Source organism: Piliocolobus tephrosceles, chromosome 13 (assembly GCF_002776525.5).
Source record: "Piliocolobus tephrosceles isolate RC106 chromosome 13, ASM277652v3, whole genome shotgun sequence".
Taxonomy (NCBI): Eukaryota; Metazoa; Chordata; class Mammalia; order Primates; family Cercopithecidae; genus Piliocolobus; species Piliocolobus tephrosceles.
In genome coordinates, this window is record NC_045446.1 from 73,164,603 (window position 1) to 73,189,201 (window position 24,599).

Below are 24,599 nucleotides of genomic sequence, written 5' to 3' on the forward strand. Positions count from 1 at the left end.
GGCGAGGTGGCGGGCGCCTGTAGTCCCAGCCACTCGGGAGGCTGAGGCAGGAGAATGGCGTAAACCCGGGAGGCGGAGCTTGCAGTGAGCTGAGATCCGGCCACTGCACTCCAGCCTGGGCGACAGAGTGAGACTCTGTCTAAAAAAAAAAAAAAAAAAAAAAAATTTCTGTTGTTTACAAATTACTCAGTTTCAGGTATTTTGTTATAGCAGCACAAATGGACTAAGACATAAGGTGTATCTGTTTGGTTTTTTAAATTGGGGTAACATATACATAACATAAAATTTACCATCTTAACAATTTCTAAGTATACAGTTCAATAGCGTGAAGTATATTCACATTGATGTGCAACCAATCTATAGAACTTTTTCATCTTGTAAAACTGAAACTCCACACCCACTAAACAGCTTCCCACTTCTCTCCTGCCCCCAGCCCCTGGTAGCCACTGTTCTACTTTCTGTTTCTTTGTGTCTGACTACTCTAAATATCTCATATAATTGAAATCATACAATGTATTTTTTTTGTGACTGGCTTTTATTTCACTTAGCATAACATCTTCAAGGTCATCCATGTTGCAGCATGTGTCACAACTTCCTTCCTTTTTAAAGCTGAGGAATATTCCACTGTATGTAAATACCACACTTCGTTTATCCATTCATCCTTTAATGGGCACTTGGGGTGCTTCCATCTTTTGGCTATGGTGAATAATGCTGCTAGGTGAACACCTTAATCATAAAGATGTGTTTCAACCATCTCTATAGTTCTCAAGGTGCCTGACATGTGATGGGCTCTCAATAAATACTTATCAAGTAAAAAAGGACTCAGTTTTAAAGATTATAAGGTGAAAAAATGAATCATCTTCCACATAAAATTGCAAATTGTCCAGCAGAAAAATCACACAGCACAGGCTCTTCAGTAAGACAGTCTTGATTTCTGGTCCTGGATCTGCCTCTTAGCTAGTCATATGATCTTAGGCTTGCTACTTCAGTTTTCAGAGATTCCGTTTTCTCATGTGATTTTTGCCAAAATTAAATGATATAACATGTTAGCATAGTGCTTGGCAGGTCATAAATTAAAAAAAGTTTGCCAATATTATTATTATAAAGTTACAGAATGAAAGTAACTTACTATACTTGCATTTTGCTTCCTGACCATAATTTTAAGAGCAAAACGCATGCAGAATTCTAAGACCAAACAATTTGTGGCAGGTAATAGTCAAAACAGGACAGTTCCACAGCAGTAACAGTAAGTACAGATTTGTATCACTGAATTTGGAATCTTGAGTTATACAGTTATAGCTCCTCCAGAAGGTAGACATTTTGTGACTTCAAAGGGACAGGCTTAAATGTTACACTAAGGATCTTCTTACTCAGCAAAATAGTTCTTCTGATATCTCAAAATGTTTTAAAATCCGGATCACTTGAGGGTTTTTGTTTTTTGTTTTTTTTTAGTGCTAAATCTATTTTGAATTTAATCATTCGTATTTTGAGGCTGTTAGCAAAAAGATGAAAAATAGATATTTATTACTATTTCAGACAGAAGTATATATTTTAATCTCTCTCAAAAGAAATTGAGCTCTCTATGCCACTTCCAATTCCTGTAGGACATGAATTCCTTTTCAGGTTGCTACCTAAATTTTCCAGGCCAGAAACATTCTTTCCAATGTTAGCTCTTAGAAAGCAAAGTTCTTGAGGTTTGGAAGGAAAAGCTTATTCAAGTTTCTTTTGTCTGCCAAAACAATTAACATTTAACATGGCTAACTAAAATAGCTCTCTGCAACAAAATCAGAAACTGGGTGTTGGGTTGAGGGAGAGGAAAGGGAAGAAAAGGTCAGAGATAGTTGCTCAAATGCTAGTACTGGCCCCAAAATAGCACAGATGGAAAGTGACCATTACCTCTAGCTTTCCTAGGACAATCACAGCTTCACATAAATTTAACACTATACTGAGATGATTTGTTAAGTGGATAACTAAATGTGATTTGATGTGTGTACTTTTAGAAACTTTGCAATTAAATGAATTTATAAATAAGAGAGAAAAGTATTCGTCAGACCATGAATTCCAATTGTGGATTCAGAACAATACTGTCACCATATGCCACAGGCCAATTTTAATTTGGCTCCCACATAATGGCTAAGAGCTACTGTTGGCTTTGCCCATCCCACAATGCCAGCCTGTACTGGGAATCACACCAGGTGACAGGCACCACGCTGAGACCTGAGCCTTGTTTTACCCTTGCAACAAACCTTGTGCTCTAAGTATTGGCATCTCCCCTCTCACCATCTTTACCTCTTTATTTTTAATTAATTTCAGACTTAACAAAAAGCTTCCAGAAAACTACTAATTACCCTTCACCCAGATTACTCAAATGTTAATGCTTTACATTTTCTTTATCATTCTCCCTCCGTGTATGGACATTCCATTACCCTGAAATACTTATTATTTCCAAGAAAACAAGGACAGTCCTTGTGTTTCCATGGTATAATTATCAAAATCAGGAAATTAAAATTCATCCTATACTATTATCTAATCTCAATCCTTATTCAAACTTCACCAATTGACCAAATAATGGCCTTTATGGCAAAAAATAAAATAAAATTTTTCTAAGATTCAATCCAGGATCATATGTTGCATTTAGTTTTTAATGTGTTTTTAGTCACTTTAAATCTAGAACCATTCCTCAGTCTTTGTTTTTCATGACCTTTACCTTTTTGAAAAATACAGAAAAAAAATTATGTAGAATGTTTCTCAATTTGGGTTTATCAGACATTTCCTTAGCTATTTCTGATTAGATCAGGTTCTGTATTTTTGGCAGGAATGCCACACGAGTGACAATGTGAACTTCTCAGATGTTGATTTGTCCCATCACTGGTGTAAACTTGGATCACTTAGAGTGCTGTCTGCCATGTTTCTCCACTGTGAAGTTACTATTTTCCTCCTAACTTGTAATTTCCTTGTAACTATTTTCCTTGTAATAAGTACCTTGTGAAGAAACATTTTGAGACTAGACATCCCCTATTATAGTTGAAGAACCTGAGTCTCAGAGTAGTTATGACTTGCCCAAGATCATGCAGCATGAAAATGCCATAATACAAATTTAAACTCCAGTTTGTAGGCTCCCACACTTGGGCTCTTTTTAAAGCATCCCTCTGTCTCCTGACCAGCCACCAATGGCTAAAGCAGCCTTCTCTAATGTCTTTTTGAGACAGTTGCACTCTGTTGCCCAGGTTGGAGTGCAATGGCACGATCTTGGCTCACTGCAACCTCTGCCTTCCAGGCTCAAGTGATCCTCCTGCCTCAGCCTCCCAAGTAGCTGGGACTACAGGCACATGCCACCGTGCCCAGCTAATTTTTGTATTCTTGTAGATCTGGGATTCTGCCATGATGCCTAAACTGGTTTCAAACTCCTGGGCTCAAGTGACCTGCCTGCCTTGACCTCCCAAAGTGCTGGGATTACAGGTGTGAGCCACCGTGCCTGGCCTCTTTCCAGGGTTTCTGTGTGCAAAATCGAATATATTTTCTTATCCCCAACTTATTTCACAAATATATGCTGTTCTGCACCTTCCTTCCTTCTTTTAATATACGCTTGGAGATTTTTCCATATCTGTACTTAGAGAACACCCTAATTCTTGTTTGCAGTTTCATAGTTTTCCCTTGTGTATACATACCCATTTATTTAACCAGTTCCCTACTGATACACACTTAGTGTTGTTTCCAATTATTTGCTATTAGCAACAATGACGCAAGGATTGTGCTTTCTTTTTACATTGGTTTCAACAAGTGACATTCTGTTCCTAGTCCATCACGATGCAGTGTGGAGTAGCAGAAACCAAGTAGCAGGACCCGCTTGAGTTAATAAAAACTGGGTTTTCATCTGGCCACCTCTGCTAACTAGGTATATGACCCTGGGAAAGTTACTTGTAGTTTCTGAGCCTTCATTTCATCACTTGTAAGTGCAAAATCTTGCCTACTTTATCAGATTGCTTTTGAGGCCAAATAGATAAGACAGGCTCACAATAGCTACATTTGGGACAATTTGAATATCAGAAAGCATAAGGTTGAGGGGGAAAAAAGGTAAGAAGATTAGTAATAGATTATAATACATTGTGAGGAAAAGAAACCATGAGTCCAAGTGATATTAAAAAAAAAGGGGGGGTGGGGTGAGGGTGGGGCCAGGCATGGTGGCTCATGCCTGTAATCCTGGCACTTTGGGAGGCTGAGACGGGCGGATCACTTGAGGTCAGGAATTCGAGACCAGCCTGACCAACATGGTGAAACACCATCTTTACTAAAAATACAAAAATAAGCCGGGCATGGTGGTGTGTGCCTGTAATCCCAGCTACTCTGGAGGCTGAGGCAGGAGAATTGCTTGAACCCGGGAGGTGGAGGTTGCTGTGAGCCGAGATCGTGCCATTGCACTCTTCCAACCTGGGCAACAAAAGCAAAACTCCGTCTCATAAAAAAAAAAAAAAAAAAAAGGGGGGGGGTGGGGGGGTTGGGGGCTGAAAGCTAATCTATCAGATAATAAATATAGAAGGAAAGAGAGAATCAGAAAATCATCCCTTCATAAATACCAATTGACCTAGGCCAAGATTATCAATAGATGTTAAAACTTTTGAATTAAAGTTATTGAGGAACAGGATACTCAAACAATCTCAAGATATCACCTCACAGATAATTTTATTAATTACAAAGGGAAAAAGTAGCCCTTTCAATGGAGAGATCTGGCAATACCACCTCAACCAAATGATCAAACCTCATGTCACCAGTGATGTTACAAACTGAGATTAGGTGTCACCGATGATGCACGGGGAGGGATAGAACATCGCCTATGAAGAATTCTCACCACAAGTGTTTAACTTCAATCTAATAATGAGAAAACAATCAGACAAATCCAATTCACAAGACGACAAACTTGGAATCTTCAAAAATTTCAATATCATAAAAGGCAAAAAAGGCAAGGGTATTGTGGTGGTTAATTTTAGATGTCAACTTGACTAGATTAAGAAATACCTAGAAACCTAATAAAGCATTATTTTGGGGTGTGTCTGCAAGAATGTTTCCAGAAGAGATTAGCATGTCTCAGTGGACTAGGTGTGAAAGATCCAACACCAATGTTGGTGTGCACCATTCAATCTGCTGGGGGCCTGGGGAAAACAAAAGCAGAGAAAAGGTGAATATGTCAAGCTGTCGGCTGGAGCTGAAATACACTACACTCTTCCTCTCCTGTCCTTGGACAACAACTCCAGGATACCTGGCCTTTGGACTCCAGGACTTAACACCAGTAGCCCCCCAGTCTCTGGGTCTTCAGCCTTAAACTGAGCGTTCCACCGTCAGTTTCCCCAGTTCTGAGGCCTTTCAACTTGGACTGAACCAGCATCCCAGGGTCTCCAGCTTACAGACAGCCTGTCATGGGACTTCTCAATCTCCATAATCACATGAGCCTATCGCCCTAACAAATCTCTTCCCATCTCTCTCTCTGTCCGTCCGTCCATCCATCCATCCATCCATCCTATTGGTTCCATCTCTGGAGAACCCTGACTAATACAGGTAATATGCTATATTAAAGGAAACTAAAGAACACAACTGTATTATGTAAGTAGTCTTGATAAGATTCTGGATCAGAAAAATTTTTTTATGTTATAAAGGACATTGGAATGACTGAGGAAATCAGAAAAATATTACGGTTTCCAAGTAACAGTATTGTGATTACATGACAGAATGTCCTTGTTCTTAGGGGATATGTGCTTAAGTGCCTAGAGACAAAGTATGGTGATATCTGCAACTTACTTTCAAGTGGTTTAGAGAAAGTATCTGTGTCTGTGCATGTGTGTGTGTGGGTATGTGTGTGTTTGTAAAGACAAAAGCAAATTAATCCAGATAAAAGGTGCATGGAATGTTTTTTGTTTGCTTTTTGTTTTTTTCGGTGGGATTTTTTTTTTTTTTTAAAGATGGTGTCTTATAATGTTGCCCAGGCTGCTCTTGAATTCCTGGGCTCACTCATTCTTCCTGTTTCTGAGTAGCTGGGACTACCAGTGTGCACCACTGTGCCTGGCTTCACTGTACTATTTTTGCAATTGCTCTAAAGGTTTGAGAGGTTTCTAATTAAGTTGGAAAAAGAATCAAATAAAACATAAACCACCTGGCACCCAGTAGATGCTATGACAGTTCACATTATGGCTTCAGTGAACAACAGGTCTACAGAAAACTCTTCCCCCGTGCCTGAAAATAAAATGAATCATCTGAAAGTAAATGCCACCAGACAGTCCTGCCTTCATGAAGCTTATATTTTCAATTAGAAGGCAAGGCAAGAACAGGAAGCAGCTAGAGAAACAGTATAGTTTTGGTTTCAGAAAGCCTACCTAGGGTCTACATCTGCATTTTTCGGAGTGGGAGGGAACGGCTAGGTCATGTCAAAAAACAAAACAAGTTTACTTAACCTTACTAAAACTTGCTTCCTCATTTGTATGTAAAAAATTGAACTAAATTCTACTGCCTAGAATTGAGAGAATAAGACAGCATCCACAATGCAACTTTGTAGTGCATCTTTTATTGAAGACTCTCATTAAAAGATATTAGTTTCCTACAATAAAAGTGGTGAAGAACGAAAGCGCCCAGATGGTTCCACCTTTGTTTTCCTAAGAATACTCAGCACAGCACCTTGCATTTAGCACACAAACACTGGTTGAAGAACTAACAATTAGACAACATGAGACAGAATTCCTTTAAAAAGTCATTCAGCCTACACAGGCCATTGGAGTTAAAGGAAAGGCTAGTGTGAACTGGCTCAGTTTGAGAGTTTGAGACATGAGCCCTTTGACAACAGCATATATTTATGTGCACATAAATTTACCAAAGCCCTTTTATACACATCATCTCCTTTGAGCCCCACAATAATCCCCATTTTATAATAAAGAAACTGAGGCTTAAAAAGATAAGTTGTCGGCCGGGCGTGGTGGCTCACGCCTATAATCCTAGCACTTTGGGAGGCTGAGGTGGGCGGATTCCCTGAGGTCAGGAGTTTGAGGCCCACCTGGCCAACATGGTGGAACCCCGTTTCTACTAAATATACAAAAAATTAGCCAGGTGTGGTGGTGGGCACCTGTAATCCCAGCTGCTCGGGAGGCTGAGGCAAGATAATCACTCAAACCCAGGAGTTGGAGGTTGCAGTGAGCTGAGATTGTGCCACTGTACTCCAGCCTGGATGACAGAGTGGGACTCTATCTCAAAAAAAAAAAAAAAAAAAAAAAGATAAGTTGTCCATGTAGCAAACAGCTCAAATTTTTTGTTTGCTCCACCCAGCCACAATGGCTAAAGAGTGAAAATAATTCATGGCTGCGATCCTCACAGTCTCTTCCCCAGGGTTCCTGTTACGGCAGAGTGACTCACTGATGGCCACTCCTAAGCTCACACCTGCTTCTCTAAAGAAAAATGCCAAAATCTGCCCTTTGATTGCTTCTGCTGAAATTCAGAAAAATGAACACTGGTGCCTTTTAACTACCTGCTTCAGATATTTTAAAAGTAGAGGTTAAATTCTCCCTTTGCAATGTGGTTGCATGACTGAGATGTAGAGGAAGTGAGCAGAAGATATTATTTTCATTTCAAGGTTGATGACGTCCACATTTTAGTGAAGTTAACTAACCATAACTAGAACATAAAATTTTTCTGCAGAATTCTCTGGGGAAAACTCTTCACTGCTTCACTGTTTCAGTTCACTTTTTAAACACTGTACTGTGTTGCAGGCAGGGATAACGTATTTCTCTCTTCCAGGGATTTCTACATTATTTACACATCAACCTTTATTACCACCATCACAAAGACGAGCAGGAACTCCGTAATTCAATTTTTGCCCCCGTTCTGTTCACCCTTCACAACTAGCTTCCCTTAGTAAAAGAGTTCAGCCCAAGTAGCTAATGGACTTGGCAAAGGTATGTAGAGTTAGCCCTCTCAACATTGCTGACAAGAATTTAAATCAGGGGGCAATGCTAGTGTCCTCGGACTCAGCATTTCTACCCCCTGAAAGATATCTTACAGAAATATTCCCACAAATTCATAACAAAATGAGGTACTCAAAGGCTCACTGTGGCACAGTTCCCAACAACCATTAAAACAGGTAAGTTGGAGCGCTATGCAAATACATGGGGGAAACGCCCAAAATATATTAAGCAAAAGAGAACAAGCAGAATTACATGTATTACAATAATATGGTTATTATATTATTATTCCTCACACATGAGGAAAAATGACAGAAGAATACACATCAAAATCTGAAAGTTGACTATCTTTGTGGGTAGAATTAAAGAGGACTTTCCCTATACAGTCCATGTGTTTTTCTGTAATGAATTTTAATTAATCGTATGTTATTTCTTTCTTTTCTTTTCTTTTTTTAAGACAAGGTCTCATGATCAGGGCTCACTGCAGCCTTGACCCCTGGGGCTTAAGGGATCCTCCTGCCTCAGCCACACTCCACCCCGTAGCTGGGACACAGGTGTGCGCCACCACACCCAGCTAAACAATACAAAAATAACTTTGTATTTTTTTTAGAGACAGAGTTTCACCATGTTGCCTAGGCTGGTCTCAAACTCCTGGACTCAAGCAATTTGCCTGCCTCAGCCTCCCAAAGTGTTGGGATTACAAGCATAAGCCACTGCACCCAGCCAATCTTATATCAATTCTAGAATCAAAAAACAAATGTGAGATATATATTTATGTACCTTTTCCCTTCGATTTGGAAACAGCTAAAGTTCCACCTGCATTACTCCCTCTAGTAATGTCAAGCATAGAGTGCCAGCTGTAGAAGTTTCCAGTCACAGAATACAGGATTGTATTTAGAAAGGATATAAAACATCACAATGTCCCAAAAAGTGGTATCCCAGCTCATAGGCTCCTGAAGCAGCCCTTGATGTATTCTAGCTTTGCTATTACATTCCTGAAGACAACATTCAGGAATGCCAGCTGATCACATACCAATACCTATAACATGTCAGGTTAAATAAATGGAATCATTATCACATCCAAGAAAACTAACATTGTTACTGATTATCTAATATGTAGCTTCCATTCAGATTTCCCCAATTACCCTGAAAATGTCTTTTGTAGCTTTTTTTTTTTAAGTCCAGGATCCAATCTAGGATTACATGTTCCATTTGGTTGTCATATCTCTTTAGTCTCCCTTAATATAGATCTGTCGCTCATACCTTTCATTTTGTTGTCTTTCATGCATGACATTTTGGAAGATCACAAGCCAGCTATTTTGGAGTATGTCCCACAATCTGGATTTATCTGATTATTTATTTATGGTTAGTTTTTTTTCTTTTAATAGAGACAAGAGCTGGGTACAGTGGCTCACAATTTGGGAGGCTAAAGTAGGAGGACCACTTGAACCCAGGAATTCAAGACTAGCTTGAGCAACATAGTGACAGTTTGTCTGTACCAAAAAAAATTTTAAATTAGTCAGGCATGGTGGTGCATACTTGTGGTCCCTGCTACTCAGGAGGCTGAGATGGGAGGATCCCTTGAGCCCAGGAGGTAGAGGCTGCAGTGAGCTGTGATTATGCCACTGCATTCTAGCCTGGGCAACAGAGTGAGACTCCAGAAAGAAAGAGAGAAAGGAGAGACAGGAAGACAGGGAGAGAAGGAAGGAAGGAAGGAAGGAAGGGGGGAGGGAGGGAGGGAGGGAAGGAGGGAAGGGAGGGAGGGAGGGAGGGAGGGAGGGAAGGAGGAAAGAAGGAAAGAAGGAAGGAGAGAGAGACAGAGTCTCCCTGTGTTGCCCAGGGTGGTCTTGAACTCCTGGGCTCAAGTAATCTTCCTGCCGTGGCCTCCCAAAGTGCTAAGATTCCAGATGTGAGCTACTATGCCCAGCCCCATGGTTAGATTTAAGTTAAGCATTTCTGGCAAAACTTCTACCCCAGTGATGTTCTGTACTTCCCATTGAATCAGGTTGTGTACTTACACTAAATTATCTTTTTTTCTCATTTTGTCACTGTGGATACTAAACAAGCATCATCCAATAAATAAAATGTTTAAAAGGATAAATAATGTTAAAAACAGCTACCATGAGCACCAGTTATACCAAGCATAGTGTCAAGACATTTAAAACACATGATCTCATCATGTGAACCTCACAACAGTCTTACAAAGAAACAGAGGCTCAAAGAAATTAAGTAATTTGCTCAAGGACACACACATACTGATAGAAAAATATGTGCATGTACATATGAACTCCAGCACATAAACATGTACATGTATACAATTCAACATGATCTCAAAAGTTCCTGGTCTTCCTGAGGACCTTTCAGGGATGAATTAAGAACTGCTATATTAGGCTAATCTTGAGGAGGCCTACCTAGTTCTCAAAAGTTGGCTTCCTATAGGGAAAAAACTAAACATAAATTAACTGTGGTCCATATTAAATTCCTCCATACTTGGAAATGCTCTAATTTGGAGATGGATCACATTTCCACCACAGCCAAGAAAATAGGGCAATGGTTCCCTAAATTATTATATTATTCTGATGTTTCATTTCTGCAACAAAATGAGAAAAAAACAATGCAGAGAATTTTTCATAAAACTAAATATATTTTCTATGAGATAAAAGTGAGGAGGCATTTTCAATTTACTATAGAAAAATAACTGTTGTTCACAGTACATTCAATTTTTTTTTTGTAATTTTACTTTTCTATATAATTCAAAAGTCTGAGACCCATTGATTTAGGGAACTCTATGCAATTAGAACTAACTTGAATAAAGGAAGTTCAACCCAAAAAGAAACCAGATCTGAAATATTTCTGAATTTCCCTAAAAGTGATCACAAAATATCTCAAAAGCTGAAAGTGTCAAGAATACTTTTTGTTTTGAGACAAAGTCTCACTCTGTTGCCCAGGCTGGAGTGCAATGGCACCATCTCGGCTCACAGCAGCTTCCACCTCCCGGGATGAAGTGATTCTCCTGCCTCAGCCTCCTGAGTAGCTGGGACTACAGGTGTGCACCACTACACCCAGTTAATTTTGTATTTTTAGTAGAGACGGGGTTTCACTACGTTGGCCAGGCTGGTCTCAAACTCCTGACCTCAGGTGATCCACCCACCTCAGCCACTCAAAGTGCTTGGATTACAGGTGTGAGTCACTGTGCACAGCCTAGAATACATTTTAATGGGTCTCTTAAAAGTATTTTACATTTGGCATCTGTATTATTACAATAGTCCTCTTCCAATGTGTTGATATTTCCTGCTTCTAAATAGGCCCTTAGTGACTTAGGTTAATTCACTCACTCTACAAACATTTAGAGTCCCTAATTTGTGTGAGGCATTCTGTTAGGTGCCTGGAAACACAGTCTGGAGAGCTTTTGTTTGCCTTCATGACTAGGGTCAAAGGTGTGGATGCCTCCCGCACCCGTCACCCCCACCTCCCAGCCTAGTATTGCCAAAGTACCTCCTTGTACATGATTATTTATGTTTGTCTCCCTCAACTGAGTGAATTCCTCCAAAGTAAACAGTATCTTATTCAATGTTGTTTTCCTAGCATAGTGCATGGAAAACTGTTATAATAAATAAGTAAATTGAGTATACTGTTGTTTTCCATGCTAGGGATAAGTATAAATTAGTGGAATAAATTGTACAGATGAGGAAACTAAAGCTCGGAAAAAAAATGTGGTATGTCCAACATCATACAGCTAATAAATAAGTAGTGCCCAGTGTGAGAAAGCCTCATCCAGAGCTCTCTTCTACTCCATCATGCCACATCCCACACATGGACAGGAAGAGTGAAAGATCTTAGATGTCTTCCAGGAACCTCAAACTCAGCATGTCCAAGGGTTCTGCCTTCTGGAAAACAAAATGATCTGGTTCCCATTCAGTGTTCTCTTTCCCTGAAAACGTCATCCCCAGTTGCTCAATAAAAAACTCAAGTCATTTCATGACTCCCTTTTCTCCCTATTCCCCCATCCAATCAATCAACAAATCTTATCAATTACAATTTTCAAACTTATTGTCGGCCAGGCATGGTGGCTCATGCTTGTAATCCCAGCACTTTGGGAGGCTGAAGCAGGTGGATCACCTGAGGTCAAGAGTTCGAGACCAGCCTGGCCAACATGGTGAAACCCTGTCTCTACTAAAAATACAAAAGTTGCCAGGCACGGTGGCTCACGACTGTAATCCCAGCACTTTGAGAGGCTGAGGTGGGTGGATCATTTGAGGTCAAGAATTTGAGAGACCAGCTTGGCCAACATGGTGAGACCCCATTTCTACTAAATAGACAAAAATTAGCCAGGTATGGTGGGTGCCTGTAATCCCAACTACTTGGGAGGCTGAGGCAGGAGAATCACTTGAACCCAGAGATGGAGGCTGCAGTGAGCTGCTGTGACTGCACCATTGCACTTCAGCCTGAGCGACAGAGTGAGACTCTATCTCAAAAAAAAATAAATAAATACAAAAGTTAGCTGAGCATGGTGGCGGGCACCTGTAATCCCAGCCACTAGGGAGGCTGAGGCAGGAGAATCACTTGAACCTGGGAGGTGGAGGTTGCAATGAGCCGAGATCATGCCATTGCACTCCAGCCTGGGCAACAAGAGCAAAACTCCGTCTCAAAAAAAATAAAACAACAACAAACTAGTGTCTCTCTAAACCCTCTCTCACCACTCTAGATCTAAGCACCATCATCCCTCATACAGACAACAAAAATTATTTGCTACTTGGTCTCTACACATTGACTCTGACCAAGTCTTCCCTTCAATCTCCTCTACTTAACAGCCAGGATAATACTTTAATATCATCCTACATATGCCATTCATCTAGTTTATTAAAGCCGGGCTAGGTTCTCATTACCCTTAGGATAAAGACCAAAATTCACCTGTAGCTCAGAGAACTGCCTACTCTCTGGCCTCTGCCCACCTCTCCAGCCTCATTCTTCATTCTAGTCTTTCTCCTCTTGCTCTGTCTCTAACTTCCTTTCAAATCCTCAGGTTCACCACTCTTCCCTTTGAACTTTGAACATGAAGTTCCTCTGCCAGAAACCTTTGTCCCACTATAAGCATCTCCCACTGCCATCCTGAATTACTGCTTCCACTTACCCTCCAAGTCTCTTCAAGTGTCACTTCCTATAGGAAATCTTTCCTGATAACCCCAGACAAGGGGAAAGTACCATGTCAGGCACTCCTATTCAACCCTTTTGGAAATGGCATTCATCACACTTGCAATTATTTATTAAGTATATCCCCTATTCGAATATAAGCTCCATGAGGTCAGGGGAAGCATTTCTTCTCACTGATGTAGTCACAGTACTTAGCACATGGTAGCTGCTCAATCAATATCAGAATTATAGGTTGGGGCCATATTATAGAGGGCTATAACATCAGTAAACCCAAGTGCAAGGATCATTATCCCTTTGCAAATAAGTAAACTGAAGCAGAAAGAAATGAATAGTTATTTAAGGTCACAGAGACAGCAGTGATGAGGCCAAATCTAATGCTGCATTCAGCCCATTTCTCCTCCCTGGGACAATAAAAGAAACCTTGGTGAGTAAGGAAGTATTTCAGAAGAAGAAAATAAGTTATGAGAAGATGGTGCATAAAAGGTCTAAGAGGACAGCTTCTGAATCTGCCTGTCACACTAGTTGCCTCCAGATGGATAGCAGTTAGACTTTCCACACCTAGAAGAGCACTGCTGTTACATAAACAAATATAGCCACTATCACACTCTTCCCCTTAAGAGAAGAGTATAAAATAACAAACTTCTTTCCTGCACAAAGGAGAAGAAACAACCGGGTGGGGGGTGGGGGGAGGGGCAGTGGAACTGTTGTCCTCCAAGTATCATCAAAAAACCAAACGGGCAGTTTGGCCACCTGGATTGCACAGGGAACAGGAAGGAAGAGGGGCGAAAGAACAGCCTTCCCACCACCAGCTGCAGCAAGGATGAGGAAAAAAAATGTATTATATAAGGCAAGCCATTTGAAGACTACTTATGTCTTGGGAATTATGAGAACATTTCATGTAGAGCATTTAAAAACCTGGCTAACTCATAGGCAGTTCCTAATACAGGTGCCAGTGAAAGGAAAAGTGGCATGAGCCCAACTGCAGCATTTCATTGTTCACACGCTGCTGGGGCTAAATTATGTCTGTCACAGAAACTACAAACCAGACCAGGGGTCAGGCTCATTGCTGCTCATCCTGCCAAGCACGGACTGCAAGAAAAAGAAAAGGCAAAGAAATTCTCCTCAAAGAGGATTCAGCAAAAATATTCACATAGTCTACATCCACCCAGGAGTTCGCAGGTGAAGTGAAGGAGGACCAGGGAGGGTGTTCTGAGATTGGAGAGAGATGGAGAGAAAGAGATGTGATATGCTGGTGATAAGAGAGGGATTTTGAAATAGAAAGGAAAACTGTAAACTGCAAATGGAGAGATAGGGAAATAAACAGAATTTTAAGAGATGTGGGTGGGGTGGGGTGGGGGGAAGAAAGGAAAGTACAGGAGAGAAGGGTAGGGTGTCCAGAAGAGCAGAGAGTTATCAACAGAGAGACGTAGAGGCAAAGGCTGACTGTTGATCTTTTCCCAAATCCAAAAGCTGCTCATTGGCATCCCAATAAATCACTCTACTACAAAGCCCATACAATGGACTGTCCTTTCATTCAGCATCAAGCAGCGTTTAACGAAATATCACACAGCTACAACTTTGGAGACCTAAGGATCTGAATTTAAAATGAATAAAATTGGCTTAGCAGCAGAAGACAACCAGTAAAGACTTTCCCTCATGTCTGACTCAGCTATGAAAAGGTTTAGCATTCTAGAGTTAAGCAAATACTCTGGCATTTCTCCTTCTTTTGACATTCCAAGAGGGGGTGTGGTTGACCCCAGGTCCATTCATTTCCAAGGTTGTAGATCTCTCAGCTAAGACTGGCCCCATCTGTTGTGGAGCCAGCCAGCTGTTTATCTCAAAGTAACATATTTATTGCCTTAATCATCCCTATAACTCTTAGAAGAGCATCATATAAGTCAGAATGCTTTCTGTCCTGTTAAATGTCAGTTCGTTTTAAAAAACAACAATAACAAAACAACTACTATGCTCCTTGGTTCCCCTGACCAAAATTACTCTTCCATGGGCACTCTTCAGTAATGCCAAACGAAGGTTAACAGCGCTTCTAACTTTCCCTTTCTCTAATGTGTTAAAAGGAACCCGGCTTCCCTAATCGATCTCTTCAAACCGTTATTTGTGAGTAGTGACTATGCCTCAGGAAACAGCAGCTCATTATGGTACCATTGTCAGTGGCAAAGAGCCTATGCAATGTAATTTAAAACACACAAGCACAAATCTGTCGGCTCCACTTCCAAACAATCTTGAATCCAGCAGTCGGAGAACCGAAAACATTTAACAAAAACGCTGCTTCCAGCAGCCTCAGAGAACCTTCGTCAGACACGTGAAATGTTTCTGACTGGCACGGAGTGCACCATTAAAGGACACTGTCACCTCAAATCAGCAGAAAAGGCGAGACAAACGACATAGACAGACACACATATAATAAAGCCCCACAAAACTTAAGCGTTCATCTTAAAAATTAATAACTAGTGCTCGTCCAAGCGACATACAAATGTTCTAAAGTAGTGCGACCACATTAAATCACTGTCTCCATTTCTCCCCACGCATCACCCCTTCCCACTCAAACCTTAGCTCTCGGGCCGTGTGTGACAGGACTGCAGTCCCCCACCTCTGCCTTCCTCTGATTTTTCAGAGCACTCCCCAACATCCTTCCTAGCCCAGCCCCCTCTCCCTGTCTCAAAAATGTTGAGAGGAGTTGCGACTAGGGAATTGGCAGGCACCCGTCCTCTGGCGGGGGAAGGTTGCTGGAGTTGTTCTTTGCAATGACCCAAATTGCACAGAGCTTTTCCCCTTAGCAGCGCCTGCGAGCCTCTCCCCAATCCCCCCCACCTCCCCACCGCTCACAGCTTCCCAAAAGAAAACCTTGAGAACTAAGCGGGAGGAATAACTTGGTAGAAGCATTTGAATAAATCACTTCAACTCACCTGGTTTGGGATTTTTCTCCCCACCCCAGGCATAAACAGAAATGATGTGCGAATGAGTCACGCACGCAAGGGAAGGTCTGCGATGTCCTGAGTCCAAGGGCTGGAGTCAGTCCCTGCCCTGGTGCTGCTGCTACTCTTAGCTCAGCTGGAGCGAGCGGCAATCGCAAGCCCAGCAGCAGCAGGGGGTGGAGAGACCGTAGCACAATGAATGCAGTGGGGCTTTTGCAATGACATCATCCCTCTGTCCAAACGTCCCCAATAGCCATGCTCAGGGGCGGTGCTTTCTGGGAACTGTAGTCTTCTTACGTCCTGGAGGGATACCTAGGCAATTGCCGGAACTACAATGCCCAAAATGCTCCAAAGTCGGACGCGCCCAGAGTGAAGGAGCAAAGGGGACTCGGCCGCCATGTTAGAAGTAATGGGACGATTCCGCGGAGCCGGGCAGAGGTTTTAGGGGTACGCGGGAGTCAAGTGGTGGTTCAGTGGGGACGGTGAGGTGGAGGGCGACCTGGTCGGATAGCCGCGGGCGCGAACCTGGGAACCAGAAGGTGGAGGCCGTGCTGGGGACTGATGTAGGGCGGGACCGACTGGAAGCCGCATCAAGAGGCCCAGTGAGCCTCGGTCTCAGCTGCTCCTGAAGGCGTTGCATGGGGCCCTACGCTTCCTTCTCCATTTTTTTAGCTAAGAGATTGAGAGAGTCGGTTTACTTTTGGGCTTGGAGTATCATTTAGATCGGTTAACAGTACAGTTGAGAGAGTTGGTGTCTTTTGTTGAGGTACGAGGACCCTAGGCGGTGACCCTCGCCTCTATTCAGAGAAGCCCATTTCCACTCACGGAGTTGGGGTAGTCCTCCCAAATGCATTTTTGTTTTGCCGTTTGTTTTCCAACCCTCCTTCCCTCTCCCCAAGGTTTCAGATTCACTGATTTTTCATACAGGAATGATTAACAAAGGCGTCCGAAGAAATCGTTGTTGGAAGGTGGCCAAGCTGGAAAGAGACGTTGCTTTGGCCCTGCAAGTAAGAAAAGAGAAGGAGCAGCCTGAAGGAGTAACACTAAATTTAAAATGACACTTTTTTTTTTTTACCAACCAGCGAAAGCAGATGTTCAAAGGGGTTAGATATTGGCCGGGTGCAGTCGTTCATGCCTTTAATCCCAGCACTTTGGGGGCAGAGGCAGGGGGATAGCTTGATTCTAGGAGTTCAAGCCCAGCCTGGGCAATATACGGAGACCCCGTACCGTCTCTGCAAAAACATTAAATAAAAAAATTATCTGGGCGTGATGGCGTACTCCTGTAGTTCCAGCTACACTAGAGCCTGAGGTGGGAGAATTGCTTGAGCCCAGGAGGTTGAGGCTACAGTGAGCCAAGATGGTACCACTGTGCTCCAACCTGGGCAACAGAGCGAGCCCGTGTCTCAGAAAAGTGGGGAGGGGTGGGATATTATTAATGATAGGCCTTCTGACGTCTGGCAATAGGTTCTAGAGTAACATCGGTCATGGATAAACTTTTTTTTTAACTAAGTGACTGAAACCAAAGTTACTTGTCTTTTGAGTGATTTCGCACAGTATCTCAAAATGAACTGTACTTTTTTTCTTGTACCACTGAAACAATGCTGTGTGTTCTTTTTCAGAGTCTGTCACACTAAGATGAGAAATGTGTTTTCTTCCTGAAGGTGTCTGATGTGTAAAAATACTGATATACTTAGTGCTGTTTCCTCCCTTCCCTTTTGCACATTATTCTGAAACAAAATTAACTAGTTACTTTGCGTCATTGAAGGTATGCACTTCCCCTCTATGTTAGGAGTGAATAAAAAATAGATCCTCATATCAAAGAAAGGCTAGATAGAATGATTAAAAATGACCAAAACATGTTAGAAACAGTCTATCAGATGTATGCAGATGGTAATTACAAAAACACTTTTTCGAAAAATGATCGTATGTGTCATGTTTCTGGGAACAAGTCAAGATGAATGAGTTTGATTTTTAAGCAGAAGTAGTATGTGTTGGTGTCATCCGTGAATACCATAATGAAAAAGGCTCAAAGTTTTTGTTACTTAGAAACTTCTCTAAGTAATGGTGGTAAGTATAGGAAAAGGAACGGGAATGTCTACCATTTTCTTTCTAACCTTCAATTTAACTATTGTAATGTTGTAAGCTTAATAGAGATTTATACTTAGGCTTAATTTCAAGCTCTTCAATTATTTTTTGTGGTTGGTGATTCAGGTGTATTCTCATGTCTTGTGTAAATTTATCTTGAGTTTGTTCTTTTTTTTTTTTTTTTTTTTTTTTTTTGTTGTTGAGACGGAGTCTCGCTCTATCACTCAAGCTGGAGTGCAGTGGCCGGATCTCAGCTCACTGCAAGCTCCGCCTCCCGGGTTCCCGCCATTCTCCTGCCTCAGCCTCCTGAGTAGCTGGGACTACAGGCGCCCGCCACCTCGCCCGGCTAGATTTTTGTATTTTTTTTTTTAGTAGAGACGGGGTTTCACCGTGTTAGCCAGGATGGTCTCGATCTCCTGACCTCGTGATCCGCCTGTCTCGGCCTCCCAAAGTGCTGGGATTACAGGCTTGAGCCACCGCGCCCGGCCAAGTTTGTTCATTTTATAATATATTTCTTTATGTAAGCCATAGCCTTGTCACTTTGAGTTATATGGAAGACAAATTGTAGGGAAAAAGAGTAACAAACTACTCAGAAACCTTCTGTCTGAGCTGGTCATGGTAGTGCATGCATGTAGGCTTAACTACTTGGGAGGCTGAGGCAGGAGGATCACTTGATCCATTAGTTTCAGGCTGCAGTGTACTATGATTGTGTCATTGCACTCCAATCTGGGCAACAGTGAGACTATGTCTGTTTTTAAAAAAGAAAGAAATCTTGGGTTTGAAAAGTGATAGGTGTAGAATACGGTGATTTCTATAATTTGTCATGTGTTTGAGTAGTTTGAAGTTTTTCTGTCCTTATATCTAATAGACATCTGACCATAAAGATGGAAGAAATCCTGCACTCTTTAGAGATTTTATTTATAAAATTAATATTTGAGGAGTTGGGGAGGCCAGCTTCTGAAAAAATAACCTCAGTGTCTCGGAGAAACACTGCAGGTTAGGAAAACATTGTTAAAGTGGAATTAGGAATGTCTAGAGGAGGTAAAGCTTTTCATCTCTCAAAAAAGAATTAGGGTCAAGTGCAGTGGCTGACACCTGTAATCCTAGTGCTTTGGGAGGCCGAGATGGGCACATCAGTTGGGGCCAGGAGTTCAAGACCAGCCTAGCCAACATGGGGAAAACCCATCTCTTCAAGAAGTAGAAAAGTTAGCCAGGTGTGGTGGTGTACGCCTGTAATACCAGCTGCTAGGGTGTCTGAGGCAGGAGAATCGCTTGAACTGTGGAGGTGGAAGGGGCAGTGAGCAGAGATTGAGCCACTGTACTCCAGCCTGGGCAACAGAGGAAGACCCTATCTCAAAAAAATAATAAAGATAATTAGGACATTGATTTGTATTAAAATTATAAGTAGCTCATTTAAGAGTATGAAGCCAATTGCTGTTAGAGCAAGGGTTTTTTTCAATAGAGGTGTCAGGATAACCTAGAGAACTCTAAAAGTATGTGGCTATTACCTACCCATCCCTGTTGACATCTCCAGGGTTAGATCCCAGTATTGTGTTTTTAAAACTATAGGTGAGTCTACAAGATTTGGGTGGAGTAGTCCTCTACATCCTATATTTGTATTTTTGCAGTATGTCACACAATAACAAAAGCTTTGAGAAAGATTTTAGGTTTATTGCTAATTATACCCATGAATCAATTCTGAAAATGTGTAGATAAGGAATTTACCTGGTGAACTGTTTACACGTGGCAGTTGTGGGAGGGAGAGGGGAGTGAGAGATGAGGTGAGATCAGTTTTAGCCTTAGGAGGACCAACCGGGCCAGGCACGGTGGCTCATGTGAGCCTGTAATCCCAGCAATTTGGGGCGAAGTCGGGTGGATCATGAGGTCAGCAGTTCGAGACCAGCCTGACCAACATGGTGAAACCCTGTCTCTACTAAAAATACAAAAAAATTAGCTGGGTGTGGGGGCGGGCACCTGTAATGCCAGCGACTTGGGAGGCTGAGACAGAAGAATCGCTTGAAACTGAAAGGCAGAGGTTGCAGTGATCCAAGATTGCACTGCTGCACTCTAGTCTGGGCAATAAGAGCAAAACTCCGTCTAAAACAAAAAAAGAAGGACCAACCATGATATCCTGACTAATCTGTATATTTCTTAGAATTAGAGTTTAGCCTAATATTAAGGAAGTCTAATGTTAAGAGACACCTAGTAAGAGCTCAATGCTGTGGTAAAATTATGATAGTTATGGAGAAACTTAAAAGTTGAGACTATGTTTTTTAGAATTTTCTGAAAATAAAAATTTTCCTGCCCTAAGTCTTGAATTTTTAAGTTATTGATGTTATCTTAATGTTTATGATATTTGAACAAGTGATATTATAATAGAGTATCTTTTAGGTCATAGTGACCCCTTTTTAGAGCTGAGAAATCTTACAAATTCTTTAGCCCATGTTTTACAGATAAGGAAATGGGCATGTGCAAAGTAAAATTAAAACTTGCCAGTGGTCACACTGTACATTGATGGCAAAAGGCAGGGCAGAATTAGAATCCAATTATCTTACCTGTTCAGTATCTTTAATGCTACAGCAAGCTCACCACTGTTTCTCTTTACTCTTTAAACAGTGGATTTTTTTTGTCATGATACTCTAGGAATTTGATTTCTTGTGTAATGCAGTTCAATATTTGTTTATATTTTATGTTTCAACCAAAAAATACACATTTTACTTTTAATAGAGGAGCTTAAGTTCCTAATGTAAATAGTTGAGTGTGAGCTTCAGATACTTCAGGGTGGTATTAATAAACTTTGCTTTTCCAAATAGTTTCAGATAAGCATTTAATATTCCAAGCTTCCTCTTTACAGCTTAGGAAGTGGATTGGTTAAGTGACTTGAGTTCATACAGGAATATATCGGTATGTTCCTAATTCCCATCAAGTGTACCATTTATATAATCTTGCTAACAGATCTAACAGATTACCTTTTTTTTTTTTTTTCTTAGAGATAGAGCCTTGCTCCGTTGCCCAGATTGGAGTGCAGTGGCGCGATCTTGACTCACTTCAACCTCTGCCTCCCAGGTTCAGGCGATTCTTCTGTCTCAGCCTCCCGAGTAGCTGGGACTACAGGCAGGCACTACCATGCCCGGCTAATTTTTGTATTTTTAGTAGAGACGGGGTTTCACCATGTTGGCCAGGCTGGTCTCGAACTCTTGACCTCAAGTGATCTGCCTGCCTGACTCCTAAAGTGCTGGAATTACAGGAGTGAGCCACTATGCCTGTCCTCTAGGGAAAATCTTTAGTTCATTCTGGACAATGAGAAAACTTTTAACATTTTTACTTTTAGTAAACAATACTCAGGAAAATAAAAAGTGTGCTTTTTAGTCTTAGTGACCCAGCTTGAGTTTGAAACAAATTTATGTAATTTTAGCTGCGTAATATGCTGCTGAAGATAAATGCAGTAAATATCACAAGGTCAAGATTTGAAATCCAAATGTCTATAGTAATGATTAACAGGAAAAGAGGGTCCTCTTTATTATTTTATTTCTCAATTTCTAACAGGTTTGGATAATTAAGGGAGCACTAGAAAACTTTTTTTTTTTTTTTGAGATAGAGTCTCTGTTGCCCAGGCTGGAGTATAGTGGTACAATCTCAACTCACTGCAACCTCTGCCTCCTGGGTTCAAGCAATTCTTCTGCCTCAGCCTCCTGAGTAGCTGGGATTAACAGGCGTACGCCACCATACCCAGCTAATTTTTGTATTTTTATTAGAGATGGGTTTCATCATGTTGGTCAGGCTGATCTCAAAACTCCTGACCTCGTGATCCGCCTGCCTCGGCCTCCCAAAGTGATGGGATTTCAGGTGTGAGCCACTGCGCCCAGCCAAAAACATTTCTGTGCAAGGATAAATATATGAAGCTGAACTTACCAAGCGTAAATATGTTCATGAATATAGCCACTTAAGGAAATTCAAACATGCAGAGATGTTCAGCTGTATGCAGTTATGTAAGTAGGTACATATTCATGAAGCCTAATTTGATGTAAAATCTGAGGGTGCTGCCTATACATAAACTTGCTTAAAGGTTAAAACTTTTAAGGAATGCTCATCAAAGTCACCCTCTTACACCTAACTCCTGATTTCATGAATATGGCGCATAGGTGCTTATCAAACTGAATACCTTGGGGACTTGAGCTGCTTCAGCACCAGAAGATAAAATTCAGTAACTGTAATCCTTGAAGTACCTAAGTGATACATTTTTTTTAAGACTAAGCCAAAATAAAACAGCTTTCCTCCTCCCCTACCCTCTCCAACCAAACTTTTAGCCATTTTATTTATTTATTTATTTGAGATGGGGTCTAGCCATGTGGAGTGCAGTAGCTATTCACAAGCATGATCATAGCAAATGACAGCCTCAGACTCCTGGGTTTAAGCGATCCTGCCTTAGCCACTCAAGTAACTAGGACTACAAGCGTATACTGGGGCTTCTAGCCATTTATGTAGTATTAAGTGGTAGCTTCTATGGTTTCTTAGTACTTGTCCTTGTAAAACTGCACAGTGTGTATTATCTTGGCTCAATTATTAGCATATGTAGAGCCATTTCCTTGTGAATGTTTTGTATTTTCTATAAGAAAACCAGGAAAACTTAAGTGTTTTAATATGCTGAAATAAAGCAACTGAAGAATTTTGTTTTTGGTTTTAAGTGGTAATGTATAAAAGTATACTATTGCAGATACACTTACAGAGTGCTTTCCTCACAATTAAAATACTGCAGCTGACTAGTATGTTCCATATGTGTAATCTAAATGACTTACACTGGTCGTGTGCTGTTTTTATGGAATACTAACAGTAGTATGGTACATTTAAGGAGTCTTAACAGTTTAAAGTGTTATTTTGATGATAAACTGTTTACATTTATTTGTTTTTACATTTGGCAGTCTAAATGAAAGAGTCTCCATTTCAGCTGTTTACTCTATATCTTTAATGTGGGGCATTATGCCTCTTTCTTGAGTTTCAGTCCTATGACTGTTCCATTTTCAGTATTCATGTTTATGTGTCTTTCTAAAATTGTTTTGCTTCTGTTTCTTACTGCTCTTGAGACAATTTATGGGCAAATTTTGTTACTTTTCAACTGGCAGTGTATTTCCCTGTGAAGAGTTGCTGGATTGCCTCATTTTTCAGATAAACTGAATTAATGTAGTAGTGAGGAGAAACCAGATTTCAGAGGTTTGAGAAGTGAATGAATGGGAATGAGAAAAGAAGTAGGTACTTAAAGTAAACTTTAAAGAAGTTTGGCTCTGAAAAAGGCAATGGGTTAGAGAGGGCAGGATTGTAAGGATTTAAGATGGGAGAAGAGGCATAAGCATATTTAAATTTCCCTACTTAGGGGCCAAAAATCATACTGTACCTCAGTCTGATAACTTTGTAAAAGAATTCAAGGGCACAACATTCTGCCCTGCCCTGAAATCTAGCCAGGAGGAAGGGAGAGGAGCTCTGAAGTACTTTTGTAATTTTCTTCTACATAATAATTGATTTTTGTTTGATTATTTTTCTTTCCCATAGCTCCTGTTTGCCAAGTTTTTCATGGCTGCCTATTTAACCAAACTTGTACTCGCAAGAATAGTGCATATTTATGATTCTTAATTCCAAAAACACATGGCGATAATGTCTCTGCTTCTTTTGAGAAATTAACTTGGTTCTGAAAGATGGCGTTTGCTTTTCACACCTGTATCATTAATACTTCCTTGCCAAACCTAACTAGGATCCTCCCCACCACTACTAGAGAACACTGATGCTCAGTTGAACCAGGGTGTTAAATGTGAACAGGATTTGTCTGTGTTGTTGCCCAAATATGTTTATCAATACACATTACCTGGAGGAAGAGAAATCTGAGATAATTGAATTCATTAGATTACTTACATGAAGAAGGTTTGATTGTATAAATACAGAAAAATGTACAAGGAAAGAAACTGACACCTTAAGGCAACAAAGCCCTCCATAAAAAGTAACCCAATTCTGACAGTTGTGAACTAATGTCCATTACCTGAAGTCCTTCTCATTCCATTACCCAATAACATAAATAATATGAATAATATAAATAATAAGCAGCTTTATGTCTTGAGAGATTTAACTGGCAGAATAAATGGAAAGAAGTCAGTAAAAAGGGAGCAGTTGACCAAGCACGGTATCTCACGCCAATAACCCCAGCACTTTGGGAAGCCGAGGCAGGCAAATCACTTGAGGTCAGAAGTTCAAGACCAACCTGGCCAACATGGTGAAAACCCGTCTCTACTAAAAATGCAAAATTCAGCCAGGCTTAGTGGCAGGTGCTTGTAACCCCAGCTACTCAGGAAGCTGAGGCAGGAAAATCACTTAAAACCCAGGAGGTGCCGGGCGTAGTGGCTCACGCCTGTAATCCCAGCACTTTGGGAGGCCGAGGCGGGCAGATCACGAGGTCAGAAGATCGAGATCATCCTGGCTAACATGGTGAAACCCCATCTCTACTAAAAATACA

At 41.1% G+C, this 24,599-nt stretch overlaps 1 protein-coding gene across 2 annotated transcripts in view; it reads right to left on the minus strand.

Annotated features, from left to right (window-relative positions):
- Window positions 1-16,241, minus strand: part of RAB30 (RAB30, member RAS oncogene family) — a 93,103-nt gene extending 76,862 nt beyond the window's left edge. For both annotated transcript variants that reach the window (XM_023209304.1, XM_031933927.1), the window contains exon 1: window positions 16,010-16,241. The gene's annotated coding sequence lies outside the window, so the exon portion shown is untranslated. The remainder of the gene's footprint in view (window positions 1-16,009) is intronic.
- Between the last annotated feature and the right edge of the window lie 8,358 nt (window positions 16,242-24,599).